At 36.5% G+C, this 22,343-nt stretch overlaps 1 pseudogene; it reads left to right on the top strand.

Annotated features, from left to right (window-relative positions):
- Positions 1 to 15,346: 15,346 nt before the first annotated feature.
- Positions 15,347 to 16,214, top strand: LOC109434140 (large ribosomal subunit protein eL6; annotated as a pseudogene).
- The last annotated feature ends 6,129 nt before the right edge of the window (positions 16,215 to 22,343 follow it).

Genomic DNA, 22,343 nt, shown 5'->3' with positions numbered 1-22,343 from the left:
CCATAACCCATATGTAGAGGTGATCCCAGTATTTGGTGACAGGTTATAATAGTTGATTTCTTGAAATGATTTCCAAGTCTATGTGTCTAAAACGATCTTCTACTAAAAAGAAATGTAGTGATGATATAATAATTTTTAAAAGAACTAAATTTTTTTTCTTGATTTTTTTTTTCATTAGGTTCTTTTCCCCACTCCAGTAGGCAGACTTTTGATCTTCAAGAACTTGGGAAATGCACATTATTGTCCCATGGAGAGAGAGAGAGAGAGAGAGAGAGAGAGAGAGAGAGAGAGAGAGAGAGAGGCCTCTCCATTGAATTTTATGCATTAACAGCTTAGGCACTTGCAAAGGTACAAAGGGCATACAGCTAGGACAACAAATTAGGCAAAAAATAAATAAGAAGTAAAAACAGGTGAGCCTGGCCGAGTTTTCTATTGAAGGAAAGGGAATGGAAAAATGCAAGGGCAGTCACTGGGATGATTCTGTGGTCCGAAACGGAGGAGCCCAGGATAAATTCTGGGAGGTGGCATGTGCAGAAGAGAATTGGGCCCCAGATCCAGCATGATTCCATGGTGCTACACCAGATCTTGATAGACAGGACTTAGAAAACCTCACAGACTTGCCTATACCCCAAACATGTGTAGGAGAATGACACGCATGTCCCCCAGAGTGGCTGGAATGTGGCAAAGCTCTGGCCATACCTGATGGATCATAAACAAGAGATGTGTCAGGAACTCTTGTGTGTCCCTCTTACCAGGCACTGGATGGAACAATAGGGGACTCAGGGGATGTCTGTAAAATTACATGACAAAGAAGACCTAAGGGCCCCCTCTTCTAAAGCTTTGTTATAAACTACCTTAGATGTAATGAAATTCAGGGAAAACATTAGAGTATGATCCTCAGATTGATATTAATTTTCTATCACCCTCCAAAAGAATGACACATTAAAAAAATTGTCAAGTTATAGAAAAAAGTTAAGCTGTACTTCTTGCACATGTTGCGGGTCCAGACCTACCCTAATTATGTGATTTATTTACAACATGTAATGTGTGTCTCTGCTAGTTTGAAGTCCAGTCCCCTAGCACTCTCTGTCTACTGGCCTTCATTGTATACAATAATTGTTTACACATTGTTTGTCTCACTGAGATGAACTTGCTGAGACAGAACTAGGTCTCATATATTTTTGTATCTTCCACGGTGCCTAGCACAGCGCTTGGCACACACAAATGCCATAGTAAATTCGATAAATGAATACATGTGATCTTAGAAAAATGTCAAGTATAGGAAACTGAAGTTGGTCAAAACAAACCACAACGCTGCCATTATGCAAAGTTATCCAATCAGGTTTCTGCCAAATTACCATTGAGAATGTTTAATGCACTTTGACAGATTTGTTCAGTGAATGTATGAATCACTGAGTGGCTCTAGATTTGTATGGACACAGAGCGTCATTGATAAAGTGAACCTGACAAAGGAATTTTTATTTTTACGATGTTGGAAATACACACTAGGAAGAAAAGATCTTATTTCCACTAGAGTATATGGAAAATATCCTCTAGGTTGCCAGGAGTCTCACTTCTGCAGTGAAATATTTCCATCTTTCTCTCCTAAATAAGTTAGCGTCCCATGGGTTTCTAGTATGAGACTTCAAACACACACATATATTCATTTCATCACAGCCAGGAACTCAGATAGAAGGGTTATAGAAGTCATATTAATCAAAGAAGAAACATAGCAGAGGACAAAAGAAAATAAATGACCCAAATCTATAAAAACAAAGCAGTGTCCAACCTACCTACGTCTGAGGAGTAACACTCCCTGAAAAGGGAAATGCTGCAATGATCTTTTGCCATTCTGCAGATTGCCAAAAGGCTAATGTATCCTTCCAGAGTTAAATATTACTTTTTTTTCCTTTGAGTCTATATTTAACTTTAACTTCTGATCACACTAACTGCCTGTGGAATGACAAAAATTTATTATCATGTGAAAAAGCATTTCTCTTGGTGGCATGTACCTGGGAGAGAAAAGCAAAAATAGAGCAGTCACATGAAAGCAACAGGGTTAGGTTCATGGTTGTCTTCTGCACACATCACAGAGGGCTGTGATTTATGAATCTATGCAAAATGCCTCCATAATTCGTTCGATGGATATGTCATTGGAAATATTAAATACTACCACAGAGTGCCATTTAAGAAATAGTCAAATCAGTTGTGATTGAGTAAGAATTGATGTGTGCTCTTTGCAGAATTTTAAACAAAGCTTAAATCAAGCATTTCCAATCTATTTCCTGTGACACAGTTTAAACCCATCCCAAAGCTTCCCTTCCTTGCCTGCACACAAAGGCTCCTATGGCGGACATGACGTCTGAAGCTGACAGGGCGCCAGACCCCTGATACAGAAATGCTGTCTCCAGACGAAGAGAAGAAGGTATATAATTGTAAAATCCATCATCATGATAGTATGGTGTTGGAAGTGACGTGAAAGATAACTTAGTCCAACCTGAAATTCTTTCTATATTATTATTGCCAAGTAATTAGGCAGTTTCTGTGCTGCTCTATCACCTCTCAGCTGAAAAAGTAGCCCATTCTACTTTTTAATAGGGACTACTTTTTCTAAATTTAAAGTTATGACATAAACACCAACTTCACAGATTGTTGTAATTAGGGAAATCAACTTGTGATGATGTTATGACATCAACAATATTAGCTTTAGTATTAGCACTTTCCATGTGCCACGCTCAATGCTTTTGCAAATCTAAAATTAGGTACAGAGTAAATATTTATTTTACTTATATTATTCAATATTTATTCAAATGCAAAAAGAAATCACAAGAAATTACAAATTTTGAAAAACTTACCGGTACCAAAAATGACGAAATCCAGAAAACATAACATTTTTCTTAAATACCTTCATCACATATCTCTATAATAGTGTTCTTTATTTTTTGGCTGGGTGCTGTTTGATCACCTATTAAAGTGACAATAATTTGGTAATATTATTTTAGATGATGATGACAGGATGATAATTTAGTCACTCTTCTAGCATAGTTAATGAAAATGTTTTTATTATTTATTATTTAGAAAACCTTTTTCAAAGCTCCATAACCCACTAATGGCAATGTCAACAAAATTTGTAGAATTGCTATCTCATTTGAGAAAATGTAGATCAATTTCCTTTCACGTTCAAGCCATAGGATTCCAGTCAGACTTCTGGATCCATGCATTTCAAACACTGTTTCTTCTCTGCTACCCACAAACACATAGAACCTTATATACATATATACATATGTGTGTGTGTTTATGCATATATACATATATATATTAATACATATATATTGCTGAATATATATATTCAACATATCTATTAACATCTCTATCTATCATCTATTATCTATCTATCTAGCTATCTATCTATCTATCTATCTATCTATCTATCTATCTATCTATCTATCTATCTATTGCTGAAGTCCTTCCCAGGGCCTTGGAAGGAACCCGTGTAAATGAGCTTCATTAGCTTCTCTGTAAATCTTTGCTGCCTATGATGTAGATGCTATAGTTGACAACCCTGCCCATGTTTCAGATGAGAAAACCAAGGTTTAGCAAAGTTCAATTATTTCATACAGCCAGATGTTAACCCTCATTTGCGGGAACCCAGAGACTATTCCTAATCTGTGTGGTATATTGCTTCAATGAAAGTCACTTATGGTTTTCCAAAAAGTCATGCTCTCACATGACTTTGCAGCCCTCCGTGTACTCTCTTACCTCCCCTCTTCTTGCTCCCCCACAATTCCTTCACCACACACACACATGCACTTGTAGATATACATGCATGCACAAGCACACGCATGTGCACACACATAGTTCTTCACTTAGAAAACTCTTATAATTATTTTTCAAGTCTTAACATAAACATTTTCTCTACTCTGAAGATTTTCCTATTTTATCTATTGGGATTGGATATGGGATTTTATCAAATGCCCCTCCTGACTCTATTGAGAGTTTTTATAAGACATTTCTCTTTTATTCTTTTAATATAATACTTAAATTAATTTGTTGTAAATTTTTATTCACCTTGTTTTCCTGGAATAAATTCAAATTAGTCTTGAGGAATCTTTTTGTTCATATTATTTTGTTCATAATCTTGACATATATATTTGTGAGACTGGTCAGTTACTTTCCTTTCCTATTATGATTATGATTTGGGTATTGCTATAGTCTAAATGTTAGTGTTTCCCCAAAATTCATATTGAAATCCTGATACCCCATGTGATCATATTAGTGGTGGGGCCTCTAGAGATGATTAGGTCATGAGGGCAGAGCCCTCATCAATGAGACTCCAGACAGCTGTCTTGTCCCCTCCAGTCATGTGAGGATACAACGAGAAGTCTGCAACCCAACCATGCTGGTACCCTGATCTTGAAAGTCCAATTTCTAGAACTGTGAGAAATAAATTTCTGTTGCTTATAACGTGCCCAGTCTGTGTTATTTTGTTTGAGCAGCCTAAATGGACTAGGACAGGCGTCAAGATTATGCAAATCTTGTAAAACCAGTTGGGATGTTTCATCTTTTCTATTCTGTGTAAAAGTTTGTGTAAGATTAGCATTATTTTCTTTCCCTCTTTGCTAGAATTCACCAGTAAAACTACTGTGAACATGGAAACTTTTGTGGAAAATATTTTAATTATGAATTCAAGTTATCCTTTCCTTCTTTTGTAAGTTTCTAAAGCTATGTTTTCCTAGCAATTTATCCATTTTATTTATCCATCTCTTCAAAATTTTTGGCATAATTTGTTCACAATAACCTCTTATAATGTAAGTCCATGATGATGTCTTTAATTCCTGATATTGATTATTTGGGCCTTTTCTTTACTCCTTAATAAGTCTTGCCAATAGTTCACCAATTTTATTAGTCTTTTCAAAGAGTCAAGCTCTGGCTTGTTGATCCTTTGTATGATATGTTTGTTTTCTATTTTATTAATCTTTGCTTGTATTTTCATTTTTGCCTTTTTTTCTACTTAATAATTGTAATTTGCTGTTCTTTCCTTTAAAATGTTTTCTTGAGGTGGTATGTCCAACTTAGTTTTAATTTTGTCACCTTAGTTGCTACAGTTGTTGTTATTATTTAATTAGGGCTTATTTAGTTTTAATAGCAAGTTTACGATTTTTTTCTTGGTTTATAGTGTTCTAAACTTTTTCCTGATTTTTATTTTTACCTGGAATATATCCTTCTGTAAGTTCCTTTGGTGATGTTCGCTGAGTGGTATATTTTCTCAATCATTTGTGTCTGAAAATATCTTTATCTCACCCTTTATTCTTTTGCTTGTGCATAGAATCCAGATTGATAGTTATTCTTCCATCAACACGATAAAGATATTATTGCGTGATCTTCAAGCATCTTTTTTGCTGCTGGAGGTATGATCTCAGCTTAATTGTCATTGCTTTGTTACCTAACAGCCTTTTCTCCTTGAATGCTTAACAATATTCTCTTTGTTTTGGTGTTATACAGTTTCACTATCTTATTTATTTCCTTCAGGCTTTTGTATGCTCCTTTAATCTGAGGATTAATATTTATGTCATCTATACTGGAAAATTCTTAAACAAAATCTTCCCTCACTCTCTCTATTCTCTCCTTCTCGGACTCCTATTAGATTTATATTCGATATATTTACCCTACCCTCTCTACCCCCTCTAACATCCAGGTCAAATCTGTAGGCAAATTTTGGCCCTACCTTAAAAATATATCCAGAATCTGGTTATTTACTTGTACTTCAGCTGCTACTCCTTGGTTCAAATCATCATCAGTTCTCTCCTGAGTTTTTGCAATGGCTTCCTCATGGATCTATTTCTCCATTTTGTCTCTATAGTTTATTCTCAAAACAGTGCTTAGAATCATCTTGGTAAAAACATTTTTCAGACCATGTAATGTCTACTCAAAACCCTCCAACAGCTTCCCATTTTACTCCAAGTAAAAGTGAAAGTTCTTATGGTCCTCTAAGGTCCTAAACTATCCTCCCCTCTCCCACCCCTAGCTACCTCCACGGCGTCTTGTCCCACTGCTCTGCCTTAGTCCATTCCGAGTCCACTGACCGCTTTCTTGTTCCTGAAACATGACAAGGATGCTCTCACACCTTCCCTTTTGCCTAGAAACCTCTTTTGCAGGGTCTCTGGATTACTCACTTCTCCCTTCAGGTGTTTGCTCTAGTGTCAACTTTCAGTGAAGGTTTTCTTGACCCCTCTACTAAAATTGCACCACCACGCTGGTGCCTCAGCCACACTTGCTGCCATATATCCTCCACCTCCCGCCCGTCCCAGGACAGTTACCATTATCTGAAATGCTGTGTATTTTAGTTACCAAACTTTTTTATTTCTCTCACTTTTCCCAAGTGATCCAATTAGGGCACAATGTGCACTCCTATTAGGGCAATGATGTTTTTGTTTCCCCTTCTGTTTATATTTCCCAGCGTGCAAAAAAATGCTGTATACATAGATGGTACTTAATTCATAGTTTTACTAAATGAACAATGCATTCTCCATGTTTTTTAAACTCTCTTTGATGTTTTTTTCCTTTCCTCTTTGTGCTTCATACCAGTTAATTTCTTCTTATAAATCTTATACTTTATTGACTCTCTTCAGTTATGTCCACTATGCTGTTTAAACTATTAAAAGTTTTTTTTAGTTTAGTCTCTCTATATTTTTAATAACAGCTTTATTTATATATAATTCACACACCATAAAAGGTTATCTATGTATTTTTATTTGATCAAGTTTTGTCAATTTTTTCCTCTCTATCTGAAATTCTTCATAGTAATCTATTTTTCATCATGATTTGTATTCTTTTTACTCTTTTAAAAGTTATTTTAAACATAAAATTTTATAGCCCTTCATAATTTCCTATTACCTGAAATTTGGGGGTTGCTAACCTTCAAGATCATTGTGTAGCATGCGGTTTGTAACTTTCGTTGTAAGCTTATCTTTACTGCAGAGTCTTTCATTGTGTATCATCCATTTTTCTGTGTCCTGGGAACATCTCTAAAAATGGGCTTTGTGTGTCTATCTGCCAAGAGCTCTAAGGCTTTCTCTGGTTCAGTACCAGACTTGCATTAATTTTACAACCCCAGTAATGTAAAATTGGATTCTACATGCACAGACATGGAAGCCTTGAATTTAGTATTGCTCATGGGTAACTTGCTTTTTTTTTCCATTCAAAGCCAAAAAGTCACACTCTCAATAGCTTTACTTTGGCTTGCTGGAGATATTTTTCTTGTCATCTTTTCAGATGAGGGCCGCCTTTCCAGGGTCTCAACTCTGTCCTATGCAAGGCTCCCACAGAGCCTCCACACTTACAGCTGTAGTATTGGTCTGGTTTTAAATTCCCTCTTTGTTTCTAGCATGTGAGAATTTCTACGTCTTTCTTTTGAGCTCAGATCCTTTTTTTTTTTTTTTTTTTGGCATGTTGTATTCAATATTTCTGTATATTTTTAATAGTGGAATCTCTGCTAGCTCAATCGACCATATTGGAATTAAAGGACACCTGTTAAAGTTTTTTTCGTATTAATACAATATTAGTAGAAATAAACTCTAAAAGATTTTTAAAAACAACCTTACCATATTGAATTAAGTATCAATTTAAAATATAGGTTCTGGAACTAGACTACCTGATATTGAATCCCAGCTCTTCTTCTATGTGTCTACTCAACTTGAGTAAATTATTTTACTATCTGTGCCTCCATTTTACCAAATATAAAATAGGGCTATTAATAGCACCTACATTTTAGGGTTTTCTGAACATTAAATAATCTTTATAATTCTAGAGAACTTAGAATGACATCAAGAACACCCAAGTCATGCTTCATGAGATTTAGTTGATATCATCATCCTCTTCATCATTATTGCATGAAATTGTGCACATGGAACCCATTCCATAGATTTGTGTGAACCACCTACAGTACTTATGTTATATTCTTTTTGCATGCTAAGAGTCTACAGTAATGGATGGCAAATAATTGGTGTCTCTAAAATATTTGTTGAGTCAGAGTTGTTTTTAAAAAGTATTTTCATCTATTAAAATTGAAAGCACATTTTTGAAATGCATGTTACTCAAAACCAAGATATTGGAGACTTTTTAATCAGTTACTCAAGTCATACTATTTTACTTCCTAGGTTTAATCTTATTAAAATAAAGCCTTCCTCAAATTACTCAGAGGAGTTCTATAGCAAACTTGAAGAAGAACCGAATTTTAAAAATCAATAACGGTTATTATGGGAACAAAGGATTGGTCGTAAGCATTGAGACCAATTAAATACAACAAGAATACACATTTGATACAAATATGGTTACAAATAAAATATAGATAAAAAATTTAAAGATGTATCCCACACACAAAAATGTCTTAGTAATAATCACCACTTCTAAAATCCTATGTTATTAGTAATAAAAATTAGGAAGTGGGTAGGAGAATGGTGACAAGACTAAGTCCTGTTAAATTCCTCATCTTTTATAGAGAAAGCTAAATAGACCAGACCAATGTTTTTCAAATTATTCTGACTGTAACCCACAGTATCATACACATTTTTTATTACAATCCAGCACAAACATATGCATCTTTCATATCCAACATCCCGATGTATGTAAGTATTTGATGGTGAGATAAAACCAGTTTTTAATTTGGGCCATAGCTAAGAAGACGTAAAACACACTTCACTAAATTTTACGGCCTACATTAACTTTAGTAGATAATTCTGAATTCCACCAACATCTAGAAATGTTGCTCCATTGAACTTCTTGCTCTATTCTAGAGAACTTCTTGCACCAGAGGACATGTCCATTTTAGCCACAATTTGTAAAAAAAAAAAAAAAAAAAAAAAAAGGAAGAAAGAAACTATAATATAATTGGCATTTGTTTAGTTATTTATTTCTGTGTATTGAATTGTGATTGACTTTTTAATTTTAGTTTTATAGTTTTTTATTTCCCAAATTTACTATTGTAAGTTATATCAGAAACAAAAATACAATGGCTAATACACTACAAACTTAGAAATAAGGTGAGTAAAAAGAAAAGAGAGCTAGAAACAAAGTGTTTGAGACGAATGCTTTCAGATACAATGCAGAGAATATCCATTAGCTTTCTGATCATATATTGAAATGTAAGAAAAAAGGACCCAGTTTAAATCCACCTAATACTGCTTGGGTGGCTACAGTGACCTTGTTTAAGTGTCAGCTTTGGGTATTAAAAGGGCAAAATTGAAATGCAGTTTTGTGATGACCCTGGACCTTATGATGGGGTTAAGACTAAATAATAAAATCTTTCCCAGAAGATATAACATTTCCATACCTACAGTTCTCAGGATCTACTTTGACTCAGATTTCCTGGAATCTAGAATACATACAGCCATTATTCCCAAAATAATTTATAAAGTATCACGCATCTATCGCTGCCATTACAAACTAGATAGATGGGAAACAGTGAAGTGGGTGAAATGATTTCATTATTCCTCCTTCCTGCTAAGCAACCTCATTTCCCAGGCTTTCTCCCACACTCCCCCGGATCCCACATTTCCCCTGGTCAGGGGTCCAAGGAGATTCACCCAATACAATCTTCCTGTTGTGACTGGCTCTGGCCTGGTCACCCTTGGTGTTCTTGGCATAGACGCAGTGACTCCAGGGCTAACATCAGCCTTGGGCATGGCGTGGGCTTAGAGCATGTCCAGCTCCATTCCTCTTTTGGTCATTGCAGTTCACCTCCAAGACAGGGGGTGCTTCTCCCTTTAGAGGGACCACGGGCCTTCTATACCGTTTGATGCAGTGGACTTTGAATTTTCACTTTCGTACAATTTCTTTAGGGACGTAATTCTCATTTTTGATACATTCTTCAAGATAAATCAACTTGGAGTTTAACAGTGGATTTAAATGATCAAACTCACATTTATATCATTTAAAAATGTGATATAATGTGAGGATCATTTAAAATAATAGCTAACACTTCTAAGGCATATGTTCCAGGACTGTTCTAAGGTGCTTTATGTATATTAGTTCAGTTAAGCTGTACACAAATTCATCATTTTATAGATGAAAAAGCTGAGGCATAGAGAGGTCTAACTTCTGAGTCTCTGCTCTTACATACTACCTCATATTGCTATGAGTGCTGCGGAAGAACAGAGCATGTGCATTAACTCATTATTGGGCTTCTTTCAGAAGCTGGAAGAAAAAAATGTAAGTAGCAGCATTTGAGCAGCACGTTTTTACTCCATAAAACACCAGGGTAATTCAGCTCTTCTGATTGGCTGGACTCCCTTCTCACTCATTATAACTTATTACTCCCAACGATGCCCTTTCAAAGAAAATAATGTTCCCTTAGACAAAAAGATTTTCTTATATCACAGGGTAGGCCCTCCAAATTAGACCTCATTGTCCATTTATAGAAAAATGGAAGAGGAGAGCTTGTAATAGAAGGATATCCTACATGATGACAGATCAAATACATCAGTATCGATCAGTCCTTCCATTGTGCCTGGACACAGCTCTCTCTCTCTCTACTTTGAACGTTACCTAGTTACCTATGAGAGTGTCAAGAACAACACAACATTAACAACAACATCAATAATAACATCCTTCATTCGCTGATCACTTACTATGTACCAAGAACCAAGCACTTCACGTGAATGGTATCTATAAATTCTCAGAAGGATACAATAAAGAAAGTGTGGTTAGTATCATTTTACAGATGCAATATCTTAAATAACAGAATAAGCAATTTGCTTAAAATCACACAAATAGTAAGTGGCAGAGATGCTGTGTAATATGAGGCTCATCTCCGAAGCCTGTGCTCATAACCATTGAATATACTACCTCCCTTTTCCTCTTCTGCCAACTTCAGCATTCCTTGTTTGAGACATTCATGCCTAGGGGAAGCCTCCTACTCCAAGGAAGCCCATCATTCTTGCATAGACGAGTCCTGTGAGACTCAGGGCAGCCAAATCTGATAAACTCAAATCCCAAGGGAAGGACAAATTTGTTTTGCATAAAATTGGCTCCCAAACATTTCTTAAGTAGATGGTCATATTTGGAAATGTGACTTTTCACATGGAGTTTTTCCAGCTTTCCAGAACTAACACAAAACTCAAACAATTAAATAAATGCTTCAAAGGAAAAAGAGCTGAACACACCTTCAAACACTGGTAATAAAAATCTGTATAGCTCTGCATATCTATAAACTAATATCCAAGGTCCTTATCATCCAGTCCCTTCCTCCAACCCCACTCTTGCCTTCAAGGTCATGCCCAAATAATGGGCACTTTCCCTCCTCCATACATTATTATTGCTGTGCTCTTTATTTGGAGTGCCTTTCTTCTTTTTCATAAATTTTCTGTCTCCTGAACCAATTCATTTTTAAGGCCCAGTTTGCCTATCCCAATAGTCCTGTTTTGGAACTGACTACTTTCTACTTCATAGAACCATTGCATTTGTGACAAGCTTCTTTTTCCCCCCATAACACTGTGGTGTGTGGACTGGTTTAAAGTTATTTATAAATATGCCTATCTCTCTTACTAGATTTCAATCACCTTACATAAATATCTCTCTCTCTTTCTGTGTGTGTGTGTGTGTGTGTGTGTGTGTGTATGAATGATTTTATCCCAGAACCTTCCCCTTATCCAGTTTCTAGCTTGTAATAGAGGATTATAATAGATTTGCTGAATGAAAGAATGAATAAATATAATTTTCTCCCTGTTGCTCTTTCTTTAAGGTTAAGAATTTAAGTCTTGCCTGACGAATTGGCTAAAGACCTAAAATTGCACCTCAAGTACATACTAAATAGAAATAGTAATAATGAAAAAGTATACACAGAGAGAGAAATACATGTATATGCTTTTAGTCAGATAATAATAACTAATACACAATGATTAGCATATGCCAGCCACTATTCTAAATACTTTTCATATTAACTCATTTAATCTTTACAAAGCCCTAAGAGATAGATAGAATTATTATTCACATTGCACAAATGAGAGAACGGAAGTACAAAGAGATTAGTAATTTGTTGAAGAGCTTAGAGCTAGAAAATGGAGTGAGATGAGCTGAGGCCTGCATATTTGTGCTCCACCAGGCTGACAGCCATTGTTGACCCATGGAGCCCTCAATGTACAAGCATTAGGTTAATGTACTGATGAATGGAAGAGAAACACCATTTACAGTACATTTCATTTCCTATACGCATTATAGGGGACCTGCTCAAGGTCCCTGGCTCTTTTGCCAATCTCTGTCATTTACTACCACCCAAAATAAAATGTTATAAAGAATCATTATAATACTATAACAGAGAAAAGTAATAGCAGAGTTTATAAGGAAGACAGTTCAAGACACCTCAAGGTAAAACAGACTTTTGGACTGGCCGTGGACCAGAGACTTAGACCAGGACTGGTTTCACCAGAGAGTATGATTGTACTTACTCGACTGATAAGGATATTTGTTTTAAAGTAATAATTCCATTCTTCTTTTCAGGTTGAAGGGAGTTTTTTAAAAATTATCAGGATTTCCTTTTGGATATTTTAAGAAATATTTCTCTTCAGGCCAGAAAAATCGAATGATTTAGGTCATGACCTCAGCTACTCAAAGAGAACTAAGAATTTTTAATTAAATGCTACTCAGAACAAAAAATTTTGAAAGTTCAATTCCACCAGTATTTATGAGGAGCATCTCTTTTTTTATTATTATTCCTGCATTTTTCTTTGCGTCCCTCATTATCATTATCAGGCCCAATAGCCCTCTATTTCTTTCCAGTGTTTTGAGCTGAGGGATATATTGTTTTAGGGACATTCTGAATACACTATACAAAATAGGTTCTCACTTTTACCAGATGTGGGAGCCTATCTTGAAGATGGTCCCCAATGCTTCTTGCCTCACAGTAGCATGCTTTCGTGTAGCCATTCTCCTCCACATTGAAAAGGGCTGACTTTTGTAAACAGTAGGATACTATGGACATGGTGGAGTACGATTTTCAATACTAGGACATAAAAGGCATTGTAGCCAGCATCTTTCTCTCTTTTGGATCACTTGCTCCGTCAGAAGCCAGCTGCTATGGGGACACCCAAATAGTCCTATAGAGAGGTCCATGTGGCAGGGAACTGAGGCCTGCTGCTAACAGCCAGCAAGGAACTAAGGCCTTGTGTCAATAGCCATGTGAGTGAGCCATCTTGGAACTGGATTCTCCAGCCTCGGGCAAGTCTTCAGATGCCTACAACCCTGGCCAACATCTTAGCTGCAACATCATTAGAGACCTAAGCCAGAACCGCCCAGATAAACTGCTCCCTAATTTCTGATCTATAGAAACTATGCAAAAATTATTGTTTTAAGCTACTAAATTTTGAGATAGTTTGTTACACAATAATATATAACTAATATACAATTTTAGTATTGATGGTGAATTTTGTCAATGCCTTTTTACCCAGTATCACATATTGTCCCCTCAAGAAGTCTTGATGAAGGTAGTAAATTAAGGCTGACAGTAATCATATAGCTATGAAGTGCCTGAATTGGCCTTGAACCCACATCTGTCTGTTTCCAAATCCAGTTGCTTAACCATTATACTGAATCACCTAAAGCCCTATTTTTGTTAAATCCCCAAAGTAACTCTGCCAGAACAGATGCTTATCAGTCCAGCTACTGATCTACAAGGGTTTCACATACCAGGAAATAAAACTTCTCAGGCAGAGTGTTCAGTGTTTCAAAAGATTGCCTTTGTTTTTTACTATTTTATTAACTACTATGAAAAAAAAAGTACTTCATAGAGCCAACATAAAATTCATATGGTCTGTATTATGTGGTGGGTTACCCAATAACCTTTTCCCTCCATAGTCACTATGGGGCTGTTACTTGAGGAAATCATTATTTCAATACTAAACATTAAATTAGAGTTATGAGTTGAGATTCGGCTGCCAATAGAAGAGTTCTTTTTATCACCACATTTTCTCTTATTAGACCAAGGCAGCACCAACTGGTAAGCTTCCAAAGCAGGGTACCACCATCCCAGGTAAGAGAGGTAATTATCTAGCAAGATAGCAAGACTTCCAAAAAGGACTTAGGTTTTGAATTTCTCCCTCACTGCTACCTGTCGATAGGCTTGTGAAGTTCCAGAAAGGGCTGACCGATAGAGGAGCAACTTATTGAATAGCACATGAGATGAGATGAAGGTGGTTTTTACGTAATAATAATGAGTAACCTTATATAGTCCTTTTAAGCTTATAAAGTCTCTTTACATATGAATATATTCACTTTCAGGACACTTAAAATTCTATAAGAGACGATGACAATGACGAAGGTGATGACACTGTCAACAATTACTATCCTTATTCTACAGATGAGGAATTTGTAGATCAGAGACATCAAGTAATTCACTCAAAGTCATGAAGCTTGTGAAAGGACCTGAAACTCAAATCCTGGGCTTGATTTCATAACCAGTGCTCTTTCCAGAAACTGACTTATGTGTCGATCACCTTTGTACATGTTACTCAGGTGGCACACTGCCAGGCCAATAGTAGACCTTCAATGTATTATAGTTCCACTAAAAATGAGATGGAGTTTGTACTGCAAGGGGAGGAGGTAAGTGGGTTTTCAGGGAGCTTTTTGGATTTCCTTACTTCCCTTCTTCCTTCTATGAATAATGAGCAAGCAAACAAAAGATGAGAAGCAAATGAACTGTCATATAATTAGATTCCAGAATGATACCCCAAAAGGCGACACATTTTCTCATTTGCCTTGTTTCATTCTTCCTCCTTGCAAATGGGGTGAATATTTTGTGAGACATATTTGCATTCATAGGATAATTTATTAGAGGCACGAGGGTCATCTTGATATCTTTTCCTGCTTCGCCTCCCTGCACATTATCATTTGAATAATCAGAGTGAAAGGTGGGCTGTGGCAGCATGGATTTCTCAAGAAACCCCTGGTTGGACCTTTCCTCTCTGACCATTCTTATTTCAGTGCAGCATAGCTTAGGTAATAAACAGCTCACAAAAGTAGTTGCTTTCATTCAATTCAGCTATATCCAGGCCCATTAATTAAAGTCAGATTCCCAGATAATCTCGTGATTCTTATGTGAGGATTAGGTCAGTGTTCTATTTTAAGAGGTAAATTGCAATTTAAATGAAGGTGTGAGTCTCTTCTTTTCCTCCCTCCCTCATCCTTCCCCCACTCTTTCCCTCTCCTTCCCTGAAGAAGCACAGACATTGTTAAACGCCTCACTGCTAATGATAAAACCATCTCATCCAGGGTACTTGCTCTGTGCATTTCTTGTCAATTTGCTTACCATGAGTAAAAGCTTTAAGAAGAGTTAATAAAGTTTCTCCCATCTTGCAAGATGGCAGGTGAAAAAGCTGAGAAGCTGGACACTAAGGAGAAAAACATCTGAAGCCAAGACGGCTGATGATGGGGGCAAAGTTAATAAGGGTAACCTCAAAGCCATGACACCTCAAAAGAGGAAGCCCCACTGCAGCCCAAACCCTGTTCTGGTCAGAGGAATCGGCAGGTATTCCTGGTCTGCTATGTGTTCCCAAAAGGCCACGTACGTGAGGAAGTATTCAGCAGCTACATCTAGGATTGAAAAGTAAAAGGAGAAGTTTCTTGCTACTGTCACAAAACCAGTTGGTGGTGACAGGAATGGTGGCACCCAAGTGGTTAAACTTCGCAAGATGCCTAGAAGATACTATCCTACTGACGATGTGCCTCGAAAGCTGTTGAGCCATGGCAAGAAGCCCTTCAGTCAGCAGGTGAGAAAACTTGGGTCCAGCATCACTCCCAGAACCATTCTGGTCATCCTCACCGGGTGCCGTAGAGGCGAGAGGGTGGTTTTCCTGAAGCAGCTGGGCAGTGGCTTGCGACTTGTGACTGGATCTCTGTCCCTCAATTGAGTTCCTTTGTGTAGAACACACCAGAAATTTGTCATCACTGCCTCCACCAAAATTGGTATCAGTGGTGTGAAATTCCCCAAACACCTCACTGATACTTACTTCAAGAAGAAGAAGCTGCACAAGCCCAGACACCAGGAGAGTAAGATCTTCAACACAGAGAAAGAGAAATGCAAGATTACAGAGCAGCACAGAGTTGATTAGAAGGCTGTGGACTCTCAAATTCTGCCCCAAATCAAAGCTGTTCCTCAGCTCTTGGGCTACCTCTGCTCTGTGTTTGCTCTCACAAATGGGGTTTAACCTCACAAATTGGTGTTCTAAATTTATTACGAAGAACCTAATTAAATGCCTGATCTGTTAAGAACAAGGGGGGGGGGCGAGAGAGAGAGAGAGAGAGAGAGAGAGAGAGAGAGAGAGAGAGAATAAACACTTAACCTGTGTTCCCTTCATAGAAAAGTAACATCTGAGCCTAAATACAGGGGCAGACTCATGAGTTGGTGTGTGTGTGTGTGTGTGTGTGTGTGTGTGTGTGTGTGTGTGTTCTTTTGCTACTGCACCAAAGTTTACATCTATCTTGTTAATAAGGTTACTTACCGAGTATTGTTGTTATTTATCTTTTTATTCTTACTTTAGAAGGTAATATTTAAATATATGCTTTTTATAAAAGAAGAAAAAAACATTGTGAAAGAGAACTTTGATTGACATTACTTTGTGTGGCTGGAAACATACTCGTATAAAGAAAATGATTTAAAAAAATCAAACCACATAAGCTTAAATGATGGGCTCAGTTGCCCCACTTTAGTATTATTTCTTATTAATCATTGTGCTTAAGTTTTCTCTTTTTTTAGAATGACCTCATTCACACTAAAAAAACAAATTCTGCCTTTTCCCGTGGGATTTAGAGTTTTAGAACTATGAACTATGTTTTCAAACTATTAATATCCAAAGGACTAATGGTGAACTCCCCAACAGGCTGTTGTGATATAAATTGTACTCTTCATGTAAAAATAGTTTTCAGCTATTAAGTACAATGGATGTGGTTTCTGAGTGCATGTCTAAAATGATTTAAATGCTTTATAATATACGACTGAACTTAAATGAATACATTTAAAATACTTCAAGCACAATCATTAATTAGAGTAACCTTTAAAATTCTATTGTTAACTAGAACCGCAGTTTGAAATTTGGACTAAATTTTTCATGGCTTATTATAATCATTATAGCTTATCATTGAGATGGGATAGCTGGAATTCCATAAGCACATGCAAATCCTATTTCCTCAAGGAAGGCCTTCCTCCCTTAGTATTTTCAAATATTTTTATACAGCCATTATGAAAGCATAGGATTATATCAAATTTGACAAATGGTTACTTTTTAATGATAGAACTAAACAAGACTCCAACAAATGTTCTGTTTGCAGACTCTAGCCTAAGTCTGCCCTGATGGCAAAGGGTGTCAGATGATTACCACCAAAGTTAATTGGCATTTGTAATTACAACCAAATGATGGAATAACCAAATAAGTGGCGTTGTAATTGCAACCAACTGTAGAATATTCTCCTATTGAAAATGTTATCTTCCTGAATTTCCATTGTGGGTAAACAAATGAGTATTTGAAGCGATTCTTACAGAAATAAAATTGATCATGAGAGATCAGTAGAAAATGGGTCTAGAATCTGTGGCAGAGTTCCAATGTGACTGGCTTTGTGACTTCAGAACTAACCTATTCTCACCAAAGAACAGCAAAAGCGAAATTCACAAAAATAAGTTATTCAGCACTTTGAAACAATATATTAAAAGATTAGGGATCATTTACTTGTAACACTTTACTTGAGTTGATTGACTTAAAATCAATACAATCATTTTATAAAAATTGCCTTCTTAAATCCTTGCATCACATGTTTAGAGAGAGTAAGACAGCCCTGTAACTTTAATAAATTGAATATCACTAAAACACGCAGTGGGGATTTTGCTTCGTTACTAGCCACATGGGCTTTGGAGTTAGCCAGACCCGGTTCACACTTGATCTCTTCCGAGCATGAGGTAGGAAACTTGGAGCTAGCTGTTTATTCTTTTCAAGACATCATTTCTTTATCAGTGAAATACAGATACAGTAAACTTCACAGAGTTGTTGTGAGGTTTAAATGAGGTATGGAAAATAAAGGCTCTTAATAGAGTTCTGGGCACATAGTAATATACAAAATGATAAAAATTATTATAATGGCAGGGAGTCTACCTATCAATTTACAAGTGGCCCAATCATTAACATAATAACATTTGGAGGTTTTAATTTTATTTCATAAATATCGTTACTTCAGGTACCACATGACCTATCACAGAGCTGTGTGACTCTGTGACAGATGATGTCTAACTCATTATCTAAAATACATAACTAAAATATTTCATTCTTAGAGCAGTATATCTCACACACACATACACACACACACACACACACACACACACACACACACACACTCATGCATATGCCTTCCGGCAAATAGCAATTCCTAATTTCCTGTCAATACACAACTATCCCTAGAAGAAACTCTTCAGAGCCTATAATCAGGTCTTAGTAGAGAGCTGAAAATTGTAGATTCTCTCTTCTCTGCTAATTCATATTTCTTACCTGTTCAACATGCAGTTCAGCTAACAGCCCAATGAAAACTGATTTCTTCTCTACCTTAAAGTGCCCTCAGAACTTCAGAAGGCCATTTGAGATGATTTCTTGTTCTTAAATATGATAGCCTTCAGAGTCAGCTCTGAATTCTAGTTTTAGTTCCCACACTAGCTTGATTTGTGTGCTGGACTACTTATTTTAAGCATCAGAGGCTCTGTTTTCTCATTGATAAAATTGTGATAATATCCCAAAGGTTAGTAGGAGAGTTAAGTAGAAGAAACTTATTTAAAAGTATGCCCCAGTTCCAGGCACAGTAAATGACAGCTTGTTTTTGCTTTTTTTTGCTTTTTTTTTTTAATGCCCACAATGACTTTGTGGTGTGTTACATTGACTGAGCTATACTGTATTCCCCAGAATCACCAGCTAATATGTTCCTAGATAGGATGAGCCACAAGAGATACTTTTTTTGAAAGAGTCAGAGGATGGAAGGGGAGTAGCAGGTATTTTGTAACATACACATGCCTTCTCCAGTTATTTAATCGAACTCTAGGTGCTGCTATGAAGGTATTTTACTGATATAATTAAAGTCCCTAATCAGTTGACTCTAATTAGAGAGATTATCTTGGTGAGCCTGACTTAATTAGTTGGAAGCCCTTTAAAAGATAACTTTGCTGAGAGAGAGAGAGAGAGAGAGAGAGAGAGAGAGAGAGAACCCCACCTATGGATGACAAACTCTGGCTTGTGCCTTTGGGGTTCCAGTCTATTCATGATCTTCCCTTCCCAACTTCCCTGTGGTCTTTGAACTTCTTAGTCCCCAAAATTAACTGCATGAGCCAATGGCCAATGTATCCTTAGATAGATTGATACATAGATGCATGGATGATAGATGGTAGACAGACTGACTACTGCTTCTGCTTCTCTGGATGAACTTTGACTGATACAATACCTAATTTGATGTCTATCCTTTTCATTTTATTTAGACACCACTACTGTTCCTGGTATAGAGGGTCAGTATTAAACAGAAGAATAAAACAATAAATTTAGATTCAAGATGGGAGAATGTCCCAGATCTACCACCTGTAGCAGTACGGAAACATGGCCAATAATCTAATCTCACGTGTGCAAATGTGAATGAAATTGTCACATTATTTACTGCATAATAAAGACTGTAAATGTTACATCCCTCTCCTTCTCTCCTACCATCTCAGAAGATTTAAGAGGAATAAAATGGACTATGGTATGCATTTCATTTTATTAATTTAAGGAATACTTTTTTGGAATGTACTATGAGCCAAGCACTATTAAAATTGATTTACAAACATTCACTCATTTAATCCCCATAGCAATCCTATGAAGTAGATAATATCATAACCATCTCCATTTTATAGATGAAGAAACTTAGCAGAGAAGTTAGGTAACTTGCCCAAGGTCACACAGGTGGCAGATTAAAACCCAGGAGGTCTGGCTTTGGAGTCAACACTTTTGGCCACTATAGTATACATGAAAACAACATGACATTTATAAAAGATTAGATGCAATGCAAATTTAAAATATTACTGTATTAGTTTGCAAGGGTTGCCATAACAAAATATAATGAACTGGTGGCTTAAACAAGAAAAATTTATTTTCTCACAGTTTTAGAAGCTAGAAGTCCAAGATCAAGGTGTCGGCAGGTACAGATTCTCCTGAGGCTTCTCTCCTTGGTTCACAGATGATCACCTTCTCACTATGTCCTCACATGGTCATTTCTCTGGGTGTGTGTACCCCTGGTGTCTCTTTGTGTGTCCAAATTTTCTCTTCTTATAAAGACACCAGTTAGATTTGTTTAGGGTCCATGCTAACAGCCCTGTTTTAATTTAAGTATCTCTTTAGAAGCTACATCTCTAAATACAGTCAACTTCTAAAGTACTGAGGTTCCGGCTTCCACATATGAATTTTAGGGGAATATAATCCATTCTATAACAGTTACTATTGCTAGTATTAGTATTATTGCTATAATAACAACCTGCCTGCATTAGGTACTGAATAACTGCACAGTGTGCCATTGAGAAAACGAAAAGATAAATGTGGAATAGCTCATCTTGAGCTGTGCTAGGGTCTCCAATCATTTTCTATGTTCTGAATTCTTGAAAATTGGAGGTCATTTTGATATTTCTTACCTAATCCATATCTTATCTTGTGTAGGGAGGATTTAGGAAACTGAAGAACTGGTTATTATTTGTCTTTAAATTCAGCTGCATTACTAGCAAAAGTGTTTTGTTTTGTTTTGTTTTGTTTTTAACCCAAAGAAAATATGCTCTACATAGCCTATACGTTTCAAAGTTGTTATAAAAGAAATCAGTGCCCTGAAGACCTGGAGAAATTTTCTCATTAGAAATGGCAAAGTAAGGCAAAAACAACTAAGAGGAGAGACATCATCTGAAGGGTTTTCAAAATGTGTTGGAAGCTGGGACAATAGATTGGGGGTAGGCAGGGTAACGTACAATTTCAATAATTAGAAGACTATACACATTTACAGCTACTCTAAAGAAAGGAAACTTTTCTTTAGCCTGGGAATTCCCAAGCCTTATATTCAAAGGAAGGCACTAGCTAAAGGCAGCAAATAATTTTCTGTTTCGTAGGTGAGCTGCACAGATGCAAGGATTGTTTTCTCCTATATTCTAAGAGTTGTTTTGCTTAACACATGTGTGTTGAGCAACGGATCCTTTGCTGAATTATACTTCTCTGACTTGTTGTAACTTTAAAGGGCAACACAAAGGGGTTTTCTCACTCTGCCATGACTCTGACATCCTGTTTTACTTAACATATGGAAGAGAAACACCGAAGAATTATTTAAGTGCATATATGAAGGACGAAAATGAGAGAAGCTTCCATTTACACAGTCACTGTGTTTTTCACAGATTTTTTGTTTTGTCACCACAAGAAGCTTATAAGGTAGATACTATTATAATCCTCATTTTATGGATGAGGGAAGGCTTCTAGGGAAGTAGTATATCTTGCCCAGAGTATAACCAATATTTGGGCCCGTGGAGTATAACTCTAGAAATCCTGTGCTTAACATCCTGAAGACAAATGTCACCATCACCCTACTTGATCCGCTCAACAACACTAGGATATATAGGTGTTACCCCCAACATACCAATGAAAAAACTAAAACAAAAATGACTGGATAATAATTTGCCTTACATCACACAGCTAGCAAATCACAGAACCAGAATAGAATAGAATAGAATTCTAGGTCTTCATAACTTCAAAACCCTTTCCAGAAAATGCCATACTGCCTTTGTAATGGTTCTGTTAGGATTAGTGATAGAGGAAAATAACAGCAATATTAACACATTACTTCATTCTTTGTGTAAAAAAGCACTGTATCCTAAATAAAAGGGTATTTCTGACTCGAATATTTATAAAAGTTAATGAGAAACAAAGTGAACTGAAAACCAGCAGAGAAATATTCTTAGTTGTAAATACCAAACTTACACATTTCTAATCACACAAGAAAATATCCCAAGCCAAAAGTCAAATTTTTTGTCAGACACAGGTGAATCAGCGAAGCAATCTTTTTACCATTTTCTATCTGTTTTAAGGTTAACACTGACTGACATTGGCTTCATCACTCTACTCAATCAACTGCTGCTGGATTATGACATAGGTGCTCAAAAGGGGAACTCAGGACTCAACTCCTACAAGGAGGGACTTGTCACAATTCAAAGAAGATAATTTGTGCATTCTCCCATCTTTCTCCATTAAAATTATAAAAGTGTATTTTTTATCAGGAGGTGGAAACGTGATAAAAGAGATGGAGTAGACTATGCCTTTTCTTAATGGAAGGGA

The sequence above is a fragment of the Rhinolophus sinicus genome, linkage group LG06 (assembly GCF_036562045.2).
Source record: "Rhinolophus sinicus isolate RSC01 linkage group LG06, ASM3656204v1, whole genome shotgun sequence".
Lineage (NCBI taxonomy): Eukaryota > Metazoa > Chordata > Mammalia > Chiroptera > Rhinolophidae > Rhinolophus > Rhinolophus sinicus.
Note: the sequence above shows the minus strand (reverse complement) of the source record. Positions and strands in the feature narration are given on the sequence as shown.